The sequence below is a fragment of the Triticum dicoccoides genome, chromosome 7A, assembly GCF_002162155.2.
Source record: "Triticum dicoccoides isolate Atlit2015 ecotype Zavitan chromosome 7A, WEW_v2.0, whole genome shotgun sequence".
Lineage (NCBI taxonomy): Eukaryota > Viridiplantae > Streptophyta > Magnoliopsida > Poales > Poaceae > Triticum > Triticum dicoccoides.
The window spans coordinates 298,884,429-298,910,849 of NC_041392.1; positions in this window are offsets into that span (position 1 = coordinate 298,884,429).

A 26,421-nucleotide genomic window follows, 5' to 3' on the forward strand; every position below is an offset into this window, starting at 1 on the left:
GAGTGCCTCCGCATCCGCATTGAGCGCGGCCGCTTCCACCGAGAGGGCGTTTGTGGCAGCCGGCAAGGTAGCTGCAGCAGCCGAGACGGCTGCAGCTGCTGCTGCGACGGCGGCTGCAAATGCCGAGAGCGCTCGAGCTGACGTTCGTGCCGCCGATATCGCCCTGGCCCGGGTCGAGGCCATCCATGCCAAGATCGAGGATGCACATGCCAAGATATTCCAAGACACATCGGACTCCAGCATGCAACCCACGTCTGGAAAGGCGACGGTGTCCATGGAGCACCTGCTTCCACATGAGGTCGCCGAGCGAGAGCTGGAGATGTAGGAGGCGACGGAGATCGAGGAGCGACGGGAGGAGGAGTTGCGCGTGGCCGAGGTCGAGGTATAGAAGAGTCTGTCCATCGAGGAATCGGCGGTGGAGTACCAACGCGAGCTCTGGCGTAGCCACTACTACAAGTACTACAACCTTGAGAGCGGTGCCGAGGACGAGGACGAGGACGCGGTCGACTTCAGCAGGGGGGACGCGGAGTCCACCAACAGTGGCATGTCGCCAGGACAAGTCATCGATGTCTCATCTCACACCGGTAATGCATAGGCCGGCGCGGCGGCGGATTTGTTAAAATTATGCGTACTTAGGCTTTGTTTTTAATGCTAGTCTTTTGTTAGAGCAATGTTTAGGTCAACTGGCTCTGTTTAATTACTAAAATTGCTCGATTCAGTAAGTGTGGTATGTCTGATGTACACTCTTTTGTGTGCCCAAGTTAGCAAGCAATGTTAAATTATGCAATGACGTAATCGGGGAAATTTCCACCAAAATTTAAATTATCTAACTCATCCCATGCGCGTAAATCAGAAGAATCATTCACGATGCACACAATTGTTCAAAGTGAAAGGTCCGGCAGCACTGCGCGCAAAGTTTCCCTCCACATTTCGAAAATTTTGGCCTACCGCCAAAATATCTACCCCCACCCCCTTCCCCACCCCCTTTTCTCCCCAACCACAAGTCACATTTCCCTTGTTTCCTCCTTCCTTCCTTCCTTGCTAAGCTATAGCCGCTTCCTCGCTCTCGCCGTCTCGCATCCTACTGCCGGGGTCGCCATGGTCTTCTTCAAAGACCTCTCCAACGGTTCCTCCTCCGGTGACGACTCCTACACCACCCGGGTATGCCTCTCTTCTCTCTCTCGGGCTATGACTTGGAATGAAGGATTTTTACCCAGCGGTCAATTTGAGTCATTTCTTCCTCTTGTAGCTCCCTAGGACCATCAGTGGCAACGAATGGAGCGGGGTGGCTGAAGATCTATCTGCTCGTTGTCACCATCAATCTCCATGTATGAAGCTAGTTGCATTTGATTTTGTGGACAGTGGGAGGAAGTTTCTGGCATGTGCAGAGAAGGTTAGACCCTCTTTCATTGTTACAAATCATTTTTTAGATGTGATTCAAACACTGTCACGGTCCCAACCCATTCATACCACACCTTCAACCAAACGCATCCTAAGACAGTGTCATAGTTTGTACCTAGTATCTTAAATTATTGCCATATCGTCAGCGGTGCCATTAGAAAATTATTTGGCACCGCTTCAGCAGTTTGTGCAGTCAACTTTGGTCCACACATCCGAGTAGCCAAGCAGTAAAATACTAAATCTTTAAGGCACAAAGGAACTGGGCATCGGAGCAACTACGTGCTCCAGAGTCCGGGTCCCTGATTATTTTTCCGCTGCATCAACTCGCCAGTGCAGGGCACCGGTGCGAGATGTAGCAACAGTTGTCTTTACCTAAGTTTTGGCATACATAATGGACGGCCTTAGTGCTATTAGTTCTATGTTACTAAATTTGTGCATGTAAATTTGTGCATCTACACACCTGTTAGTATAAATTTGCTGTCATCTAAACACTGTCGCTATGTTGTTGCAGTTATATTTACCTTCCTCATAAAATGTTCAATTTGTTATTTATTGTACATGAGTAAGAACTTGTAGCGTCATTGTAGTTAATTATAGCTTCTGATGTTCTAGAATTTGGTTGTTGTCTCAGTACCAATTATTTCATTTGCACATTGATCTTTTTGAGAAGATATGTCATAATTAACATGTTTCTTCGGTTTTTCAAAATAAGCATTGGTGATTTTCTATGTTGCTATGAACCCATTTCCCCAACAATTGTTATTGATCTAGTTTTAAATATTATAGGATGAACGGAAGTGTTCTTACTTGGAGTGGGTTGATCAAGAGTGGCCACAGTCTTTGAAGATGTGCCTAGCGAAGCTTTGGAGCATGTATGAGGAAGAGAACAGATGTAGGCTTAGAGAAAATGTTGTCAACACTAAAGAATATTTGAAGATGCGGGATAAAAGTTGAAGGTGGAGAATGAGCTCAGATTTTTTTTAAATCAGACTTTGCTACGATGGTGTTGGCGAAGGAGGATTCACTTTCCCAGTTGGCCCGTGCAAAACAAGTTCTTACTGAACTAAAAGTAGAGGTGGATAAGACGAGCCTGGATGATCTCGATTAGGGAAATGAATATATTGTTCTTATGAAGTTGAACTAGCTATATGTTGTACCATGTCATTTTCATGTAGCTACCGTACTGTGATGTTATAATATATTTATGTGCCTGATATGAAATTGGCAAATAGCTGTTCGATATGAAATGTGAATTTGCGTAATACTGCAATTATTAATTGTAAAGTAATAAACCTACTAAATGTGTCATGGACCTTTGCAAACGGTTCTAGCAGCAAAAGTGCTTGCGATGGATAGCCCAATGCCACGTAGTTTTCTTCATCAAATCATGTGTGATATAGTTCATAAAAGCAAACAGTTAACCAAGGCAGACTATGTGTGATAGTTACACCTTTCACGCACTAGCCTACACATAAAACTGTGTGGGATGTACGTACGAACGGAAATGTTTTCCCTGGATTGACTATGTGGGATGTACATAAGAACGGAAACGTATTCCTTGGATTGACTGTGTGTGATATACATACGAACTGAAATGTTTTTCTGGGATTCACCGTGTGGGATGTACATACCTACGGAAATGATTTTCTCGGATTACCGTGTGGGATGTACATACCTACAGAAATGATCGGGTTTCGATGCCTCACCCGATCGCACACGGCCCCAGCCTGTGTCCCAGGAGGGTCTATCCCTGATGATTTCTAGGTCATGTGGGAAGGACCCCCTATCGCCCACACTCACTTGGCGACGGTTCCAAATGTCGTCATGGAAAGGGGTTAAAAACCATTTGTTTAGCACCGACACGCACCAGTGATCGTCCAATATATCAATCTTTACCTCTTGACCATTTTGAGACTCCTCGTCATGTCTGTGATCTCATGCGGGACTCCAAACAATCTTCGGTCACCAAAACACATAACTCATAATACAAATCGTCATCGAATGTTAAGCATGCGGACCCTACGGGTTCAAGAACTATGTAGACATGACCGAGACACATCTCCGGTCAATAACTAACAGTGGAACCTGGATGCTTATATTGGTTCCTACATATTCTACGAAGATCTTTATCAGTAAAACAGCAATGACAACATACGTCATTCCCTTTGTCATCGGTATGTTACTTGCCCGAGATTTGATCGTCGGTATCCTTATACCTAGTTCAATCTCGTTACCAGAAAGTCTCTTTACTCGTTCCGTAATGCATCATCCCGCAACTAAATCATTAGTCACATTGCTTGCAAGGCTTATCATGATGTGCATTACCGAGAGGGTCCAGAGATACCTCTCCGATACTCGGAGTGACAAATCCTAATCTCGATCTATGCCAACTCAACAAACACCATTGGAGACACCTGTAGAGCATCTTTATAATCACCTAGTTACGTTGTGACGTTTGATAGCACACAAGGTGTTCCTCCGATATTTGGGAGTTGCATAATCTCATAGTCAAAGGAATATGTGTAAGTCATGAAGATAGCAATAGCAATAAAACTTAATGATCATTATGCTAAGCTAATGGATGGGTCTAGTCCATCACATCATTATCTAATGATGTGATCCCGGTCATCAAATGACAACATATGTCTATGGTTAGGAAACTTAACCATCCTTGATTAACGAGCTAGTCAAGTAGAGGCATACTAGGGACACTCTGTTTTGTCTATGTATTCACACATGTATCAAGTTTCTGGTTAATACAATTCTAGCATGAATAATAAACATTTATCATGATATAAGGAAATATAAATAACAACTTTATTATTGCCTCTAGGGCATATTTCCTTCAGTCTCCCACTTGCACTAGAGTCAATAATCATCATTACAACGTACTGATTCTAACACCCATGGAGCCTTGGTGATGATCATGTTTTGTTCATGGAAGAGGCTTAGTCAACGGGTCTGCAATATTCATGGAGCCTTGATCGCGGATGGAGTTGACGCGTCTCTTGATGTGTTTGGTTGTCTTGTGAAATCTATCGTTCTAGTATTGTCACAAAAGATTTTCATTGGACCTGATGCACTAGGTATTACACCTAGATTGGATATGAACTTCATCCAGACTCCTTCATTTGCTGCTTCCGAAGCAGCTATGTACTCCGCTTTACACGTAGATCCCGCCATGATACTTTGCTTGGAACTGCACCAGCTGATAGCTCCACCATTCAATATAAATATGTATCTGGTTTGTGACTTAGAGTCATCTGGATTAGTGTCAAAGCTAGCATCGATGTAACCATTTATGACAAGCTCTTTGTCACCTCTATAAACGAGAAACATATCCTTAGTCATTTTCAGGTATTTCAGGATGTTCTTGACCGTTGTTCAGTGATCCACTCTTGGATTACTTTGGTACCTCCCTGCTAAACTTATAGCAAGGCACACATCAGGTCTGGTACACAACATTGCATACATGATAGAACCTATGGTTGAGGCATAGGGAATGACTTTCATTTTCTCTCTATCTTCTGCAGTGTTCGGGCATTGAGTCTGACTCAACTTCAAACCTTGTAACACAGGCAAGAACTCTTTCTTTGACTGATCCACTTTGAACTTCTTCAAAACTTTATCAATGGATGTGCTTTGTGAAAGTCTAATTAAGCGCCTTGATCTATATTTATAGATCTTCATGCCCAATATATAAGCAGCTTCACCGAGGTCTTTCATTGAAAAATTCTTATTCAAGTATCCTTTTATGCTATCCAGAAATTTTGTATTATTTCCAATCAACAATATGTCATCCACATATAATATTAGAAATGCTACAGAGCTGCCACTCACTTTCTTGTAAATACAGACTTCTCCAAAAGTTTGTATAAAACCATATGCTTTGATCACACTATCAAAGCGTATATTCCAACTCGGAGAGGCTTGCACCAGTCCATAAATGGATCGTTGGAGCTTGCACACTTTGTTAGCACCTTTAGGGTCGACAAAACCTTCTATTTGCATCATATACAACTCCTCTTTGAGAAATCCATTAAGGAATGCAGTTTTGACATCCATTTGCCAAATTTCATAATCATAAAATGCGGCAATTGCTAACATGATTTGGACAGACTTAAGCATAGCTATGGGTGAGAAGGTTGTAACGCCCTCGATGCGGCTATATCTCCCACGTGTCGAAGCACGACTTAGAGGCATAACCGCATTGAAAGCAATGTCGCAAGTGAGGTAATCTTCACACAACCCCTGTAATACATAAGGGAAAGAGATACATAGTTGGCTTACAATCGCCACTTCACACAATTACATGAATAAAGCATTACATCATCCAGATACAATCAAGGTCCGACTACGGAACCAAAATAAAAGAAGAACCCCAAATGCGACAAAGGTTCCCGATCGACCCCAACTGGGCTCCACTACTGATCAACTAGAACGAAACAACACAAAGGGCAAGATCTTCATCGAGCTCCTCCTTAAGCTTGGTTGCGTCATCTGCACGGTAACATAGGCACCTGCAAACTGGTTTTGGAAGTATCTGTGAGCCACGGGGACTCAGCAATCTCGCACCCGCGAGATCAAGACTATTTAAGCTTATAGGAAGGATGGAGTAATGAGGTGGAGCTGCAGCAAGCGACTAGCATATATGGTGGATAACATACGCAAATGAGAGCGAGAAGAGAAGGCAAAGCACGGTCGATAAAAGTATGATCAAGAAGTGATCCTATAACAACCTACGTCAAGCATAACTCCAACACCGTGTTCACTTCCCGGACTCCGCCGGAAAGATACCATCACGGTTACACACACGGTTGATGTATTTTAATTAAGGTCAACTTCGGGTTTTCTACAACCGGACGTTAACAAATTCCCATCTGCCCATAACCGCGGGCACGGCTTTCGAAAGTTCAATCCCTGCAGGGGTGTCCCAACTTAGCCCATCACAAGCTCTCACGGTCAACGAAGGAATAGACCTCCACCCGAGACATTCCGATCAGACTCGGTATCCCGGTACAACAAGACATTTCGACAGGGTAAAACTAAACCAGCAACACCGCCCGAATGTGCCGACAAATCCCGATAGGAGCTGCACATATCTCTTTCTCAGGGCACACTCAGATGAGCAATCCGTACAACTAAAACCAAACCTCGAGTTTCCCCGAGGGGGCGCTGCACAGGGCTCTAGTTCGGACCAACACTCAGAGGAGCACTGGCCCGGGGGGGTTAGAATAAAGATGACCCTTGAGTCTGCAGAACCCAAGGGAAGGTGGTAGGTTGTTAGTGCAAATGGTAAAACCAATGTTGGGCATTGCTGGAAGAGCTTTACTTAAGGCGAACTGTCAAGGGGTTCCCATTATAGCCCAACCGTGTAAGGAACGCAAAATCCGGGAACATAACACCAATATGACGGAAACTAGGGCGGCAAGAGTGGAACAAAACACCAGGCATAAGGCCGAGCCTTCCACCCTTTACCAAGTATATAGATGCATTAATTAAATAAGATATATTGTGATATCCCAACAAGTAAACATGTTCCAACAAGGAACAACATCTCCATGTTCCAACAAGGAACAAACTTCAATCTTCACCTGCAACTAACAACGCTATAAGAGGGGCTGAGCAAAGCGGTAACATAGCCAATCAACGGTTTGCTAGGACATGGTGGGTTAGAGGTTTGACATGGCAATTTGGGAGGCTGACAAGCAAATGGTAGGCATCGTAGCATTGGCATAGCAAGAGCGAGCAAACTAGCATAGCAAAGATAGTAGTGATTTCGAGGGTATGATTATCTTGCCTGAAATCCCGCAAGGAAGAAGAACGAGTCCATGAAGAAGACAAATGGTCGTAGACGAACAAATCCTCACAACTCCGAAACGAAACCGAAGCTAACGAGAGAAGCAACCCGGAAAGAAACAAACAACATAGTAAACAAACAAGCATAAACATGGCATGATGCACAATCAAGTATGATGCATGTCCGGTTTAATGAGGCATGGCATGGCAAAGTGCACAAACAATACTACAAGTTAAGTGGAGCCCAATATGCAACGAGGTGCATGTTGACGGAACACCACATCAATCATTTAGTTATCTCTCGGTTAAGCTACCCAACAATATTAACTGTTGTTAAACATGGCAAGAGGTGAAGCATAATATAAACTATACCATCTAAACAATTTAAATGGGGCCGGATATAAAAACAACAAATCCGATAAATCCCCATATGCATTTAGCAATTTGATGCAACAACAAGTTTAAACATTTTAAATGTTGTTATCATGATGCGGATGACATATACAAGTTTATGCAAATTTTATGAAAACGTTAACATGAAGATGATAAGGAGCATTTGTCGCCATGGCGGAAGGAAAAGGGTGCCACGGCGGCGAAACGAAAAATGGTGCCACGGCAACATTCCGGTCCCGGTAACTCATGGAGATACCGGTGCAAAAGGAGGCGGGCGGATGTCATGCAAGATGGTGGGGTGATCCCGGCTACCGGGTTCCCACGGGATTGTGGCATGGAAACGAGGAGGAACTTGCAATGACAATTCGGACATGGTGCAAACACGGGCATCTCATACAACGCATGCATTCGGTCCACGACGGTCGTTTCGGGTTATACCTTCGAAGCGTTCAAACGAGATGGTTCGCATTCGGAGTGGTGTAGAGGAAGTAGGCGTTCACGGGACGTCGTCGGAAGTAGTTGTACACGGCGTCGGTAGAGGAAGTAGTTGTTCACGTGGCGACGGTAGTGGAAGTAGTTGTACATGTCGGCGATAGTGGAACTTGGCGGTCTCGACGGTCATCGGGGTACTTGTTGGTCCGGTCTTGGCGTCCGCAATCGTAGTGGTACTTGGCGGTTTCGTGTAGTCGAACTCGGTGCATCCGAAGGGGTACTTGACGAAATCCACCTCGGATGTAGTCGTACACGGCGAATCCACGTAGTTGCACGTATCTTTGTGCTGTAGCCGAACTTGATGAAAACCCACGGCAACAACGGGTCGGCCAAAAGAGGCAGAGGCCATGGCAGGGCAGGCGCTTGGGGCGCCGGTGGCTGCCTCAGCAAGGAGAAGGGCGCGACGGGGTGGCCTGGAGGTCAAGGAGGCAGGCGGGTTCACGGGAGGCGCAGGAGGGCAACGAAGCAGCAGAGGCGTGGGCGTCGGGCCATGGTGACGGGGAGACGATGCAGAGGAGGGTCGGAGGCGCCGGAAGCGGATGACGGAGGGGCGACACAGAGCATGGCGGCACGGAGGCCGGACTTGGCGCAGGGAGGGAAGGATGGCGCGGGGCTCATCTGCTGGGCTGCTCGACGGCGGAGGGAGCCCCGGTGGCCTGGCAGGCCGGCGGGGTTGCTCGTTCCCGAGCTGCTGCTCGAAGCAGGGAAAGATGACGGAGGAGGCGAGACGCGGGGCGGCGTCAGGCGATGCAGCGGGGCGACGAGGATGGACGGCCTCGCGCGCAGCGGAGGGAGAAGGCGACGAGGGGAAGGGGCGCGGCGGAGAGGATGGGGCAGGGCCCGATCGAGGAGGAGGGAGGCGAGGCCGCGGCGCTCGGCACGAGGGTGCAGCAGCTGCTGCTGTCGGCGGCGAGGTCGAGGAGGGGCACGTGGCCGCCGGAGTTGAGGACGCGGGGCGGCGTCGGGCGCGCAGGGCGAGGAGGAAGACAGGGCGCGGGGGCGGCGTCTCCCTGGTTCGGCGCGACGAGGAAGAAAAGAGGAGGGGGTCGAGGGAGAGAGATGAGTGCGGCGGCCAGAGGAAGAGATGGGGATCGATGGGAGGGAGAGTGGTTCGGGCTAGGATTACGGGGAAAGGTGGGCTGGACTGCGGATGGGCCTAAGAGGCCGGTTGGGCTACAGGCTGCACTCTCTCTTCTCTCTCTCATTTTCCCATTTAAAACAAAACAGAAAAGGAGAAAGAAAAGAAAGAGAAGGATAGGCAAAGAATTAGCACATGCAAAAAATATTCTTGGACTCACAAAAATGCGCTAGTCCCAAGAAAATAGAAGTGAGCAAGATTGCAAGATTAAATTCAAAATCATTTGAATTTAATTCAATAGGTTTGAACTAGGACTAGGTAAAAGGAAGGTCCAAAAATGTTGTGATTTTTGGGGAAGCTCCGGAAAAATGATGAAATAATTATTGGCAAGGTTGGAGAACAAGAATTGAGATAACAACGGCATGGGATATTTTGCAAGTGTGTTATAGTGAATTCCAAAAATGGAATATTTTATAATATAGCTCCCTAAATATCGGGAGGGTATGTTATAAAGAGAAGTCACCATGTGAGTTCCCTCGGTTTAAATGGATCGAAAAATCCATACAATTTATTTAGTTGAGGTTTTAAAAATTAATGATATGATGGCATGATGACATGATGCAATGCACATGATGCAAGGATGAATGCAACAAATAAAACAAATCACATGACGAAACTCGGAATAGCTGGAAGTCTTCTGGAGCGTCGGTCTCGGGGCGTTACAACACTCCACCACTACGAGAGGATCTCGTCCCGAGATCTAGGATGGCACCGGAGAGAAATGGAAGAGGAAGAGAAGAGGTAAAACTAAGTTGCTTCTTCGACAAAAGAGTGAAACCAAAGAACCTTGAGAGGTTGAAAAGTTGAAAGAAAGGACATAACAGAGTTGAACACAATTGAGAGCACTGCGGTAGAAAAGAGAAACAAGGAACACCATGTGAACCGTGGAGGTTGCTAAGCTATGAATGACGAGTGCAATGGACAAGAAGGAATTGAAATCACTCTGGTTGAAACGAGATAAACAAGGAACAAGGAAGATCAAAATCGGACAGCACTCCGGTTGAAAAGAGACGCATGACTTGATAAGATGAAAAGAACTTGAAAAGAGGATGCACCACTCTGGTTAACTGGATAAGCACGAAAAGAACATGATCCTCCCAATTCGAGATGATGAGTGAAAAGAGCAATATCACAATGCCTCCGGAAGAAAGAATAGAAGATAAATCATTGGAATAACAGAATGGAGAAGAAAATGCCAACTTCTGTCGCAAAAGAGTTTGGAAAGCATCCTTGCAAAGAAGAATTGAACGGAGTTGTTGGAAAATCAACAACGAAAAGCACAAGCTTGTAGTGGGCTTATGGAAAACATCTCAAAATTATGAGGTGACAACCGGCCATTAACGGAAACAATTGCTTGCTTGAGATCAACGAAGAGATGAAAACTTCTTCCACCAAGATGATAAAGAGATAACTTGGATCATTGGCAAGCACCACAAATAGCAACATTCCCAATGGAAGGCTTTTAGGTGAAATATGACACAAGATAACTCCAACAACGAGGTTGATGGATTTAAAAATAACTCATTCTTAACAACATGTGAATCATGGAAAACATGAACTCAAATTATCAGGAATGACATAATACCACCTCCAAAATATGGTAGAAAGAATTGCACTCCGGATTACCATATAAAGAAAGCTTGAGCTCCTTAGGAAAGAATCTCGATGAAAACTTTGAGAAGGGAATTAAATCCTTGATGAACCATCATGTAGAACCTCCATGAAGAACTCTGGTAAACAAAAGGAATGAAAAGAAAGAGAAATTGAAAACACAAGGTGAATCCTTGCAATGATTTAGATGGATCTCCGTGATAATTAGAGCTTGGAACTCCGGGAAAAAGAGAAGATGAAACAAATGAAACCGAGAATTTTAAGGGCCTCCGGAATAAAGAATTAATCACTTGGATGAACAAGAATAAGAATTATGTTATGCTTATCCTTCACCAATTAAATTGACAACAATCAACGGATTTGGCATACTACTTATTCTTGTAGAAAGGATTAAAAGAGATATATCAAAACTTGAGAAGGTCTTCAACGAACCACCGGTAGGATTGAAATAACAAATACATAGATATGATACACGAAGGAAGAAAACTCTTGAACGAACCACAGGAAGAATTGAAAAGAACGAATAAAAGATAACGAATCACCGGAAGAATTTGCAAATGAACGAGGATGCTTGAGAGGATTTAGATACATGAGAGCGCAGAGATCACGAGCCGATTAAAGATCACTTGCACGAAGCATCGGTAAAATTGAAGAACGTGAGCTGAAAACTGAGAATGAATAATATTTGAAAAGATGGATTCCGGATAAGAAATTGAGAAGACTCTTGAATTTGCTCCGGATAGTTGAAAAGAATTCTCACAATCGAAAACAATTATGAGAGGATGGCATAACGCTAGAACCATGAATATTCAAGAGAAAGGACCAAGATTTAAGAGAAATCCTTCTTCGGTCTTCAAATGATGATAATGACAACGAGAAACACCACCAAGAATTATTGAGGCACACCGGAAGAATCAAAAGCGAAGAGGTTGAGCCAACTAAGAAAAGAATTTGAAAGATCTTGGAGAAAAGCATTTGACTAATGATAACTCATTCTTACGTCAAACTTGGAGAAGAATTTAGGATAGCTCTGGGAAAATAGAAGAGTCAGGTAAGATCCTGGGAAAAGACCTGTGGGTTAGGGCCCACTCAAAAGAACACCGTTGAAAAGATTTAAAAGAGATGTTGCACCGGTTGAATTAAATGACTTGAATGAGATACCAATCTCGAAAGAGCTTGAACTAATGCAGAGTGGAAACACGAATCTTCGAGATATCTTGAGCACTCCGGAACAATTTAATAGCGAGAGATGGATGATTAAGAGGTGCACCGGCATAAGAAAAGCATTGGAAAAAAAGGAGTATGCTTAATACCAAAGCTTGAATTAAATCCACCGGAGAAGAAAAGAACGAGGAATGACGAACTTGAAGCTCCATTAGAATCTTCATGAGAATCACCGGATAAGAACATTGACGGAAAAGAATGGAGAAACTTCCCATCAATAAAATGGATACTTGAAGAAGAAATCTTAGTCCTTGAAGAAAAACAAAAGGGAGGGAGGGTGGGAAAAACAAAGGCAACTTGGAGACGGATGAAACAAACACCGTTGAGAAGAAGTGGTAAATGATCTTGCAAATGTTGACGTGAACGGATCCACTTGAGGAGAGACACACCAGTTAAAAAAAAGGATTGACAAGACAGACTCGATGATCAAGAAGGATTAGTATTCACATAGGAATATGAGAACACCATTTGGAAAAGGTATGGAATCAACATTTGACTTCGAAGCAACTCGAATACCACAACTCAAAACAAAACAAAGGATTGGCTTGCAGAATAAGCCAGAACAAACATATGATAGAGATTTCGTCCGAAGTTTTCGTGGTGGGGCCTACACGGGCTCGATCGTACAGCACCATCATGTACAAGGCAGTGCACATGACATACGAAGCGTCCCCGAGTCGGCATAGCCAAGGACTCTTTAAGACACAACGAGACCACTGTAAAAACGACCGTGAATAGGCGGACCACTAGACGTCGAACCCCAATTTCATATCATACATCTGTCGGAAAGATATCCTAAGAGCTACTTGATTTCCCACCTATGAAACTCCCGAAATTTTCCGGTTATGCAATCAGGTGTTGGGGATACAGGGGAAGCATAATATCTCACACAAACTAACAAATCCTACATCCAGCTGTATCCATCCTTCAACACATAACCAAGAAACCTTCGGAAATCGTCTACCTCAACCTTCGAAAAGCATCCGTTATACAAGTCATGGCAATACTCCCGTACTCACCTCAGTACTGGGTTATCGAGGTTATCTCACCAACAACTGCATAAAAGAGATTTTCGATGTCGGCGTACTAAACTCGGGTATTCCAGAACTGCAACGATAAAATTATGACGACAACACCTCAGAGCTCAACTCCCCGGGACACTTCCACTAAACCCCTGACAGGAGGCACCAAGACAATGTTCTCATCATAAAACCATCGGAACGATTCCAAGATACCCGCGTGATCCTAAAAAATTTTTAGTGAAATTTGAGAAGAGAAGAGTCAAAACTCTACGTCAGGATGCCTTACCAGAGCGATGAAGAGACTGGGAAGTAAAAAAGAATTCCTAACTCTCCGATATATATAATCCTAAATGACTCAAAATATTTTTCTAGACACAACTCGGCCGCTAAAAACGATCAAGCAATGGGGCTCCTAAGGTCGGGGAAGGCTCTGATTACCAACTTGTAACGCCCTCGATGCGGCTATATCTCCCACGTGTCGAAGCACGACTTAGAGGCATAACCGCATTGAAAGCAATGTCGCAAGTGAGGTAATCTTCACACAACCCCTGTAATACATAAGGGAAAGAGATACATAGTTGGCTTACAATCGCCACTTCACACAATTACATGAATAAAGCATTACATCATCCAGATACAATCAAGGTCCGACTACGGAACCAAAATAAAAGAAGAACCCCAAATGCGACAAAGGTTCCCGATCGACCCCAACTGGGCTCCACTACTGATCAACTAGAACGAAACAACACAAAGGGCAAGATCTTCATCGAGCTCCTCCTTAAGCTTGGTTGCGTCATCTGCACGGTAACATAGGCACCTGCAAACTGGTTTTGGAAGTATCTGTGAGCCACGGGGACTCAGCAATCTCGCACCCGCGAGATCAAGACTATTTAAGCTTATAGGAAGGATGGAGTAATGAGGTGGAGCTGCAGCAAGCGACTAGCATATATGGTGGATAACATACGCAAATGAGAGCGAGAAGAGAAGGCAAAGCACGGTCGATAAAAGTATGATCAAGAAGTGATCCTATAACAACCTACGTCAAGCATAACTCCAACACCGTGTTCACTTCCCGGACTCCGCCGGAAAGAGACCATCACGGTTACACACACGGTTGATGTATTTTAATTAAGGTCAACTTCGGGTTTTCTACAACCGGACGTTAACAAATTCCCATCTGCCCATAACCGCGGGCACGGCTTTCGAAAGTTCAATCCCTGCAGGGGTGTCCCAACTTAGCCCATCACAAGCTCTCACGGTCAACGAAGGAATAGACCTCCACCCGAGACATTCCGATCAGACTCGGTATCCCGGTACAACAAGACATTTCGACAGGGTAAAACTAAACCAGCAACACCGCCCGAATGTGCCGACAAATCCCGATAGGAGCTGCACATATCTCTTTCTCAGGGCACACTCAGATGAGCAATCCGTACAACTAAAACCAAACCTCGAGTTTCCCCGAGGGGGCACTGCACAGGGCTCTAGTTCGGACCAACACTCAGAGGAGCACTGGCCCGGGGGGGTTAGAATAAAGATGACCCTTGAGTCTGCAGAACCCAAGGGAAGGTGGTAGGTTGTTAGTGCAAATGGTAAAACCAATGTTGGGCATTGCTGGAAGAGCTTTACTTAAGGCGAACTGTCAAGGGGTTCCCATTATAGCCCAACCGTGTAAGGAACGCAAAATCCGGGAACATAACACCGATATGACGGAAACTAGGGCGGCAAGAGTGGAACAAAACACCAGGCATAAGGCCGAGCCTTCCACCCTTTACCAAGTATATAGATGCATTAATTAAATAAGATATATTGTGATATCCCAACAAGTAAACATGTTCCAACAAGGAACAACATCTCCATGTTCCAACAAGGAACAAACTTCAATCTTCACCTGCAACTAACAACGCTATAAGAGGGGCTGAGCAAAGCGGTAACATAGCCAATCAACGGTTTGCTAGGACATGGTGGGTTAGAGGTTTGACATGGCAATTTGGGAGGCTGACAAGCAAATGGTAGGCATCGTAGCATTGGCATAGCAAGAGCGAGCAAACTAGCATAGCAAAGATAGTAGTGATTTCGAGGGTATGATCATCTTGCCTGAAATCCCGCAAGGAAGAAGAACGAGTCCATGAAGAAGACAAACGGTCGTAGACGAACAAATCCTCACAACTCCGAAACGAAACCGAAGCTAACGAGAGAAGCAACCCGGAAAGAAACAAACAACATAGTAAACAAACAAGCATAAACATGGCATGATGCACAATCAAGTATGATGCATGTCCGGTTTAATGAGGCATGGCATGGCAAAGTGCACAAACAATACTACAAGTTAAGTGGAGCCCAATATGCAACGAGGTGCATGTTGACGGAACACCACATCAATCATTTAGTTATCTCTCAGTTAAGCTACCCAACAATATTAACTGTTGTTAAACATGGCAAGAGGTGAAGCATAATATAAACTATACCATCTAAACAATTTAAATGGGGCCGGATATAAAAACAACAAATCCGATAAATCCCCATATGCATTTAGCAATTTGATGCAACAACAAGTTTAAACATTTTAAATGTTGTTATCATGATGCGGATGACATATACAAGTTTATGCAATTTTTATGAAAATGTTAACATGAAGATGATAAGGAGCATTTGTCGCCATGGCAGAAGGAAAAGGGTGCCACGGCGGCGAAACGAAAAATGGTGCCACGGCAACATTCCGGTCCCGGTAACTCATGGAGATACCGGTGCAAAAGGAGGCGGGCGGATGTCATGCAAGATGGTGGGGTGATCCCGGCTACCGGGTTCCCACGGGATTGTGGCATGGAAACGAGGAGGAACTTGCAATGACAATTCGGACATGGTGCAAACACGGGCATCTCATACAACGCATGCATTCGGTCCACGACGGTCGTTTCGGGTTATACCTTCGAAGCGTTCAAACGAGACGGTTCGCATTCGGAGCGGTGTAGAGGAAGTAGGCGTTCACGGGACGTCGTCGGAAGTAGTTGTACACGGCGTCGGTAGAGGAAGTAGTTGTTCACGTGGCGACGGTAGTGGAAGTAGTTGTACATGTCGGCGATAGTGGAACTTGGCGGTCTCGACGGTCATCGGGGTACTTGTTGGTCCGGTCTTGGCGTCCGCAATCGTAGTGGTACTTGGCGGTTTCGTGTAGTCGAACTCGGCGCATCCGAAGGGGTACTTGACGAAATCCACCTCGGATGTAGTCGTACACGGCGAATCCACGTAGTTGCACGTATCTTTGTGCTGTAGCCGAACTTGATGAAAACCCACGGCAACAACGGGTCGGCCAAAAGAGGCAGAGGCCATGGCAGGGCAGGCGCTTGGGGCGCCGGTGGCTGCCTCAGCAAGGAGAAGGGCGCGACAGGGTGGCCTGGAGGTCAAGGAGGCAGGCGGGTTCACGGGAGGCGCAGGAGGGCAACGAAGCAGCAGAGGCGTGGGCGTCGGGCCATGGTGACGGGGAGACGATGCAGAGGAGGGTCGGAGGCGCCGGAAGCGGATGACGGAGGGGCGACACAGAGCATGGCGGCACGGCGGCCGGACTTGGCGCAGGGAGGGAAGGATGGCGCGGGGCTCATCTGCTGGGCTGCTCGACGGCGGAGGGAGCCCCGGTGGCCTGGCAGGCCGGCGGGGTTGCTCGTTCCCGAGCTGCTGCTCGAAGCAGGGAAAGATGACGGAGGAGGCGAGACGCGGGGCGGCGTCAGGCGATGCAGCGGGGCGACGAGGATGGACGGCCTCGCGCGCAGCGGAGGGAGAAGGCGACGAGGGGAAGGGGCGCGGCGGAGAGGATGGGGCAGGGCCCGATCGAGGAGGAGGGAGGCGAGGCTGCGGCGCTCGGCACGAGGGTGCAGCAGCTGCTGCTGTCGGCGGCGAGGTCGAGGAGGGGCACGTGGCCGCCGGAGTTGAGGACGCGGGGCGGCGTCGGGCGCGCAGGGCGAGGAGGAAGACAGGGCGCGGGGGCGGCGTCTCCCTGGTTCGGCGCGACGAGGAAGAAAAGAGGAGGGGGTCGAGGGAGAGAGATGAGTGCGGCGGCCAGAGGAAGAGATGGGGATCGATGGGAGGGAGAGTGGTTCGGGCTAGGGTTACGGGGAAAGGTGGGCTGGACTGCGGATGGGACTAAGAGGCCGGCTGGGCTACAGGCTGCACTCTCTCTTCTCTATCTCATTTTCCCATTTAAAACAAAACAGAAAAGGAGAAAGAAAAGAAAGAGAAGGATAGGCAAAGAATTAGCACATGCAAAAAATATTCTTGGACTCACAAAAATGCGCTAGTCCCAAGAAAATAGAAGTGAGCAAGATTGCAAGATTAAATTCAAAATCATTTGAATTTAATTCAATAGGTTTGAACTAGGACTAGGTAAAAGGAAGGTCCAAAAATGTTGTGATTTTTGGGGAAGCTCCGGAAAAATGATGAAATAATTATTGGCAAGGTTGGAGAACAAGAATTGAGATAACAACGGCATGGGATATTTTGCAACTGTGTTATAGTGAATTCCAAAAATGGAATATTTTATAATATAGCTCCCTAAATATCGGGAGGGTATGTTATAAAGAGAAGTCACCATGTGAGTTCCCTCGGTTTAAATGGATCGAAAAATCCATACAATTTATTTAGTTGAGGTTTTAAAAATTAATGATATGATGGCATGATGACATGATGCAATGCACATGATGCAAGGATGAATGCAACAAATAAAACAAATCACACGACGAAACTCGGAATACCTGGAAGTCTTCTGGAGCGTCGGTCTCGGGGCGTTACAAAGGTCTCATCGTAGTCAACTCCTTGAACTTGTCGAAAACCTTTTGCAACAAGTCGAGCTTTGTAGACAGTAACATTACCATCAGTGTCAGTCTTCTTCTTGGAGATCCATCTATTCTCTATGGCTTGCCAATCATCGGATAAGTCAACCAAAGTCCATACTTTGTTCTCATACATGGATCCCATCTCAGATTTCATGGCCTCAAGCCATTTCGCGGAATTTGGGCTCATCATCGCTTCCTCATAGTTCGTAGGTTTGTCATGGTCTAGTAACATGACTTCCAGAACAGGATTACCGTACCACTCTAGTGCGGAACGAACTCTGGTTGACCTATGAGGTTCGGTAATAACTTGATCTGAAGTTTCATGATCATCATCATTAACTTCCTCACTAATTGGTGTAGGCATCACTGGACTAATTTCTGTGATGAACTACTTTCTAATTCGAGAGAAGGTACAACTATCTCATCAAGTTCTACTTTCCTCCCACTCATTTCTTTTGAGAGAAAATCCTTCTCTAGAAAGGATCCATTCTTAGCAATAAATATCTTGCCTTCTGATCTGTGATAGAAGGTGTACCCAATAGTTTCTTTTGGGTATCCTATGAAGACACATTTCTGCGATTTGGGTTCAAGCTTATCAGGGTGAAACTTTTTCACATAAACATCGCAACCCCAAACTTTAAGAAATGACAGCTTAGGTTTCTTGCTAAACCACAGTTCATATGGTGTCATCTCAATGGATATAGATGGTGCCCTATTTAACGTGAATGCAGCCGTCTCTAAAGCATAACCCCAAAACGATAGTGGTAAATCGGTAAGAGACATCACAGATCGCACCATCTATACCTACTACTAAAGCAAGGTGTGTTTCGTCAAATTTTTCATCCGTTCACCGCTGATTTTTTTTTCATATCCGAGTTGGTACTAAATTCTTGTGCGTTAGTCTGTTAAAAAAGAAACCTTTTTCCAAAATTCCATACATGGCCGCATGTTGTGTCCTAGCGAAGCCAGCCCACTTATTTTTCTACCCACATAGCTGTGAAATTTTTATTTTCCGCACAAGGCAACAAATAATCGAAGCTTCGCACAAGACAACTAATATTGGGCTGGTCCATTTGTCTTTGTTTATGTGTTCTACTTATATTTTTATTATCCTTCCTGTATCTTTTTTTTCCCTTCCAACTTTATTTTTCTTATAGAATTTATTTCATCAATTCAAAATTCTCAAAAAAACATTCAGAATTTCAATAAAAATCAAGTTTTGGAAAATGTTCAGAATTCCAAAATTTTGTTGCTTTTCTGAAAAATATTTGGAACTTGAAATTTTTTTCCCATTTTTTCAAAAAAAATATTTTTTTTCAAAATTGTTCGAGATTTCTAAAAATAAATTGGTATTTTTAAAAATGCCCCAAATCTGAAAAATATTATTTGTTTACTGAAATTTGCACAATTCAAAATAATGTTCGAGTGTAAAAGATACACATTTTTGAAAAATGTTATGAATTTTCAACATATGTTCCCGTTTTTAAAAAATCACAAATTCAAATCATGTTCATGTTTTTATAAAAAAAATTGGTGTTTTTGAAAAATATTCAATTTTAAAAGATGTTCCTGTTTCAAATTTTGTTCGTGTTTTTCTGTGAGTGTACATAATTTTGAATAACTGATCAGGATTTAAAAAATGGTTCACGTTTCCTGCAATATTCAGAAACTTCATAACTTAAAATCTCCTCGATTGAAAGGAAAAGTAGATTGAATAATTCATGTGCCTTTTCTCGCGTGCAATGACGTAACAGAACTCTTAAATGTCCTCGATCAATGAATGGAAAATTAGTCGATTGATTACTTCACAACCGGCGAAACCAAAAACCTAAATGTTCATGTTTCACGTGCACACAGGGTTTTGCTTTCACATATAATTCTCACTAAGTTTAAATCCATATTATTTTTTCTCCCGTTCCAACACATGGGTATATGTGCTAGTATCTAATAAAGTACGGTTACGATGTTCGGACACACCATTACACTATGGTGTACCAGGTGGCGGGAGTTGCAGAACTATTCCACATTATTTCAAATTAAGACCAAACTCGTAACTCAAATATTCGTCTCCGTGATCAAATCGTAGAAACTTTATTTTCTTGTTACAATGATTTTCCACTTCACTCTAAATTTTTTTGAACTTTTCAAATATTTCAGGCTTATGTTTCATTAAGTAGATATATCCATATCTGCTCAAATCATCTGTGAAGGTCAGAAAATAACGATACCCTCTGAGAGCCTCAACACTCATTGGACCGCATACATCAATATGTATTATTTCCTATTATTTCCAATAAGTCAGTGGCTCGCTCCATTGTTCTAGAGAACGGAGCCTTAGTCATCTTGCCCATGAGGCATGGTTCGCAAGCATCAAGTGATTCCAAAATCCCATCTGCATGGAGTTTCTTCATGCGCTTTACATCAATATGACCTAAACAGCAGTGCCACAAATAAGTTGCACTATCATTATTAACTTTGCATCTTTTGTCATTAACATTATGAATATGTGTATCACTACGACCGAGATTCAACAAAAATAGACCACTCATCAAGGGTGCATGACCATAAAAGATATTACTCATATAAATAGAACAACCATTATTCTCTGATTTAAATGTATAACCGTCTCGCATCAAACAAGATCCAGATATAATGTTCATGCTCAACGCTGGCACCAATTAAAAATTATTCAGGTCTAAAACTAATCCCGAAGGTAGATGTAGAGGTAGCGTGCTGACGGCGATCACATCGACCTTCGAACCATTTTCGACATGCATCGTCACCTCGTCCTTAGCCAATCTTCGTTTAATCCATAGCCCCTGTTTCGAGTTGCAAATGTGAGCAACAGAACCAGTATCAAATACCCAGGCGCTACTACGAGCATTAGTAAGGTACACATCAATAACATGCATATCAAATATACCTTTCACTTTGACATCCTTCTTATCCGCCAAATACTTGGGGCAGTTTCGCTTCCAGTGACCAGTCCCTTTGCAGTAGAAGCACTCAGTTTCAGGCTTAGGTCTAGACTTGGGCTTCTTCCCGGGAGCAGCAACTTGCTTGCTATTCTTCTTGAAGTTCCCCTTCTTTCCTTTGCCCTTTTTCTTGAAACTAGTGGTCTTGTTAACCATCAACACTTGATGCTCCTTCTTGATTTCTACCTCCGCAGCTTTGAGCATTGCGAAGAGCTCGGGAATAGTCTTTTCCATCCCTTGCATATTATAGTTCATCACGAAGCCTTTGTAGCTTGGTGGCAGTGAACGAAGAACTATATCAATAACACTATCATCCAGAAGATTAACTCCCAGCTGAGTCAACTGGTTATGGTACCCAGACATTTTGAGTATGTGTACACTGACAGAACTATTCTCCTCCATATTGTAGCTATAGAACTTGTTGGAGACTTCATATCTCTCAACTCGGGCATTTGCTTGAAATATCAACTTCAACTCCTGGACCATCTCATATGCTCCATGACATTCAAAACATCTTTGAAGTCCCAATTCTAAGCCGTAAAGCATGGCATACTGAATTATCGAATAGTCATCAGATTTAGCTTGCCAGACGTTCATAATGTCCGGAGTTGCTCCTGCAACAGGCCTTGCAGCCTTGTAGTGATTTTCAATTTCACGGTCATTTAGCTCTCTAAACAATTCGGTAAATGACTGAAAAACAGCAAATGATGTCAGAACATGTTGGAAATTGATGACGTCGCTTTGAATGCTGCGTACTGAACGCAAAAAAAGTCGCGATTTCAAATAACTTTAAAAAACATTGAAGTGCCCGTGTAACAGATGAGTTCTCGTCCGAAACCTTGATACTCCGAAAGACATTGTCCAGTTTGTACACGAAGTGCGTCCAGTTTTTGCCGTGACCCTCTCTACTCTTTCGCACATGCTATGCGGGTGACATGATGATACCATGGCAAGTTTCAATATTTTCATAGTTCATTTTGTAGTGATTTTCAATTTCATGGTCATTTAGCTCTCTAAACAAATCGGTAAATGACTGAAAAACAGCAAATGATGTCAGAACATGTTGGAAATTGATGACGTTGCTTTGAATGCTGCATACTGAATGCAAAAAATTTCTGGAGTTCAAATAAGTTTAAAATACATTGAGGTGCCCGTGTAACAGATGAGTTCTTGTCTGAAATCCTGATACTCCGAAAGACATTGTCCAGTTTGTTAACGAAGTGCGTCCAATTTTTGCCGTGACCCTCTCTACTCTTTCGCACATGCTATGCGGGTGAAATGATGATACCATGCCAAGTTTCAACATTTTCAGAGTTCATTTTGTAGTAATTTTCAATTTCACGGTCATTTAGCTCTCTAAACAAATCGGTAAATGACTAAAAAATAGCAAATGATGTCAGAACATGTTGGAAATTGATGACGTCACTTTGAATGCTACATACTGAACACAAAAATTCCAGAGTTCAAATAAGTTATTAAAAATAAAAAAAGGTGCAATGCTGGTTAATTAGCTTCAAGCCTTTCGGAATAGTGTAGGCTGCACTGCACATAGCTCCGTGCAATCTATGCTATTCCGAAAAGCTTGAAGCTAAGCAACGTGCAGGTGAGCATTGCGCCTCTCCTTCATCGTCTCTGCACTCGCGGCTTATAAACCGCTCATACTGCCTCTCTCTTGGCGAGGTGGGACTAAAAATCAGCTTACTAAGAAACTCTAGTACCGGTTCATTCCATGAACTGGTACTAAAGGTCTTCGTGGGGCCCTAGCATGACCACAGCCTCATTAGTACCGGTTCGTGGCATGAACCGGTACTAAAGGTTGCCCACGAACCGGTACTAATGATGCCCACCCGCCTAGCCGTTGGAACCGGCACTAATGGACACATTAGTGCCGGCTCAAATTCAAACCGGCACTAATGTGCTTCACATTTGACCCTTTTTATACTAGTGCTTTGTGCCAATATGTTTCCATATCATTTTGAGGGGTCCACTTTCACATGTCCTTGCCATGCCAACATTGAACTTTCCTTAAATCCATCTTTGAATAGGCATTAGTTCAATGACATATATGTTGTTGTTAATTACCAAAACCACCCAGGGATTAGTTGCACTTTCACCTGGGACACGTCGGGGATGAATGCACGCCAGCATTGGGCATGCGTTGTAACACCCTCGATGCGACTATAGCTCCCACGTGTCGAGGCACAACTTAGAGATATAATCGCATTGAAGGCATATGTCGCAAGTTAGGCAATCTTCACAAACATCCCATGTAATATAATAATAAAAGGGGAGAGAACATAGTTGGCTTACACTCGCCACATCAATCAGGTACATAAATAACATTACATCATCCAAACACTCATGGCCCGACTACGGCGCCAAAATAAAAGAGAACCCAACATGCGACAACGGTCCCGTTCACCCCCAACTGGGCACCACTACTGATCATCGGGAAAGGAAACATAGTATCGTTGTGAGTCTTCGTCGAACTCCCACTTGAGCTCACACGCGTCTCCTGGAGCGGAATCATCAGGCCCTGCATCTGGTGTAATAGTAATCTGTGAGCCACAGGGACTCAGCAATCTCGCACCCTCGCGATCAAGACTATTTAAGCTTATAGGTATGGCAAGGTAAATATATGGAGCTGCAGCAAGCGACTAGCAAGTATGGTGGCTAACTTATTCGCAAAAGAGAGCAAGAAGAGGAGGCAAAGCGCGAGCGAGAAACTAGAGAGCAACCTGCGCAAACATTACTCCAACACCGTGTCCACTTCCCGGACTCCGCCGAGAAGAGGCCATCACGGTAACACACTCGGTTGATTCATTTTAATTAATTAAGGTTCAAATTATCTACAACCGGACATTAACAAATTCCCATCTGCCCATAACCGCGGGCACGGCTTTCAAAAGTTCAAACCCTGCAGGGGAGTCCCAACTTAGCCCATGACAAGCTCTCACAGTCAACGAAGGAATAGACCTCCTCCCAAGACGTTCCGATCAGACTCGGTATCTCGGTAATTCAAGACACTTCGACGGGTTAAAACAAGACCAGCAACACCGCCCGAATGTGCCGACAAATCCCGATAGGAGCTGCACATATCTCTTTCTCAGGGCACACTCAGATTGTCCTAGGTACGGGTAGGCCAGCCCAGAGTTGCCCCTGGTGGCCATCGGTAGCTGACAGGTGGACCAACACTCAGAGGAGCACTGGCCCGGGGGGGTTAAAATAAGATGACCCTTGAGTCTGCAGAACCCAAGGGAAAGAAAAGGCTAGGTGGCAAATGGTAAAACCAAGGTTGGGCATTGCTGGAAAAGCTTTAATCAAGGCGAACTATCAAGGGGTTCCCATTATAACCCAACCGCGTAAGGAACGCAAAATCCGGGAACATAACACTGATATGACGGAAACTAGGGCGGCAAGAGTGGAACAAAACACTAGCCGAGAGGCCGAGCCTTCCACCCTTTACCAAGCATATAGATGCATTAAGATAACTTAGCAATATAATGATATCCCAACGAGTAAATAAATGTCCAACAAGGAACGGCCTCCAATCTTCACCTGCAACTAGCAACGCTATAAGAGGGGCTGAGCAAAGCGGTAACATAGTCAATCAACGGTTTGCTAGGACGTGGTGGGTTAGAGGTTTGACATGGCAATTTGGGAGGCTTGCAAGCAAGTGGTAGGCATCGTAGCAATGGCATAGCAAAAGAGCGAGCAAACTAGCATAGCGAAGATAGTAGTGATTTCGAGGGTATGATCATCTTGCCTGCACAGTTGTCGGAGTTGACTGGATCCTCAAAAGCAAACTCAACGGGCTCCTCGTTAACGAACTCGTCTCTCGGCTCTACCCAAACAAGACAAACAAGCAACAAGGATACAATCAACCACGTGCAAACTCAAACAACACGATGCAAAGATGATATGCTATGCAGGATGCGATGCGGGATGCAAAATGCAAGATATGACAGGAAATGCATGAACCTGGCCTCAACTTGGAATTCCAAGGGTGCCACTGGAAAGATGAGAAGAAATCGCTTGAAAATGATATAAAGAACGCCGGAATCGGAGTTACGGTTTGGAAATGGCAAGCGTTTCAAAAATGACACCGGTCTGCGATTTATAGCAAGTAGGCACCTAAATGCAACGAGATGAACATGCTACAGCACCCAAACATGACAATAAAATACATGGCAGGGATGCACACAAGATGCTTAACAAAAATCTAGCACTGAGCTACGGCCAATTCATCCATTAGGAGGTTCAAACAAGCATGGCAAAAACGCAAATGGCAAACAGTTCTCAGACTTGGTGAAATTAACACTTGTCTGGAATTTCAGATCATATAGCCCTCTTCGGAGCAACAAAACATCATGCTACAGGACCTGAACATGACAAAGCAAAGCATGGCATGGATCTACTCAAAGAGCTTAACAAAAGTCCCTTAGTGACCTTGAGCCAAAAGGGATCACAAAATATACTAACAAGCACACGACATAGCAAAAACATAATCAGTTTTCAGACTTAGTGAAAACTGGGCATGCTGAAACGTAACTCACGAAGGCATGTTTACGAGCTCGATGCACTCACCACGGTGCAATTCATGGCAAGACAAGTATACATCCCTTAAGAAGGCACAAAATGAAAGCTAGACATGGCAAGAACAATGGCATAGCATGCACGGAACAACTACAATAATATCGGCCAAATCGCAAACAAGTTGATGATCTGCCCAGATTCGCAAAGAAGCAAAAGTAGAGCTAGATTGACTCAAGCTAGGGTGCTCCATAATTGCAAACAAAGACATGGATGGATAGAGCGCTACAATATTAACAAAACTCCCTTACTGATCATCCTCAAAAGAGGCACGGATCACTAGGAAACAACATGAACATATGGCATCGTGAACTAAACAATCCCAGGACTTAGTGAATTACTAAGTCCCAGAAAAACAGAATTAGTAAGTGCACCACTTTGCAAGCTTGCACAAGTCACCACACACATCTTAAAAATACATGGGTTGCACCTCTGGAGAGATGACAAAACCCTTAACAAAACATATGTAGAACTCACGGGCATAGCATGCACACAATAATCATGGCAAAAATGACAAAAGTGCTAAACGGAGTAACAGATTTGACAATTAACTCAAGTAGCCCTCTTCTAACAGCATTTCGGGCATCAAGATGAATTCAAATGAAAATGATGCAATAGAATGAAACGATGTACTCTCTGAGATGAACATTTTGATATGCTATACGCCGAAATCGGAGCTACGGATGAAAAGTTACGGAGCCTCGAACAGGGGCATATGGATCAAGAATTTCAGGACTTAGCCAAAAAAACAACCTCGCGAAAAATTAGGGTTTACTGTAGCCGTCTCGGATCCGATCTGGATCGGGGCGCGCGGAGCCCGAGGATCGCCGGCGAGCCTTGCCGGCTCCGGCGAGCGAAGAAGCAGCGGGGAGGCGCGGGTCTGGTCGGTGGGGGCGGCGGCTGGCGGCGCCGGGCCTGGCTCCGGTCGCCGGAGTCCCGCGGCGGGG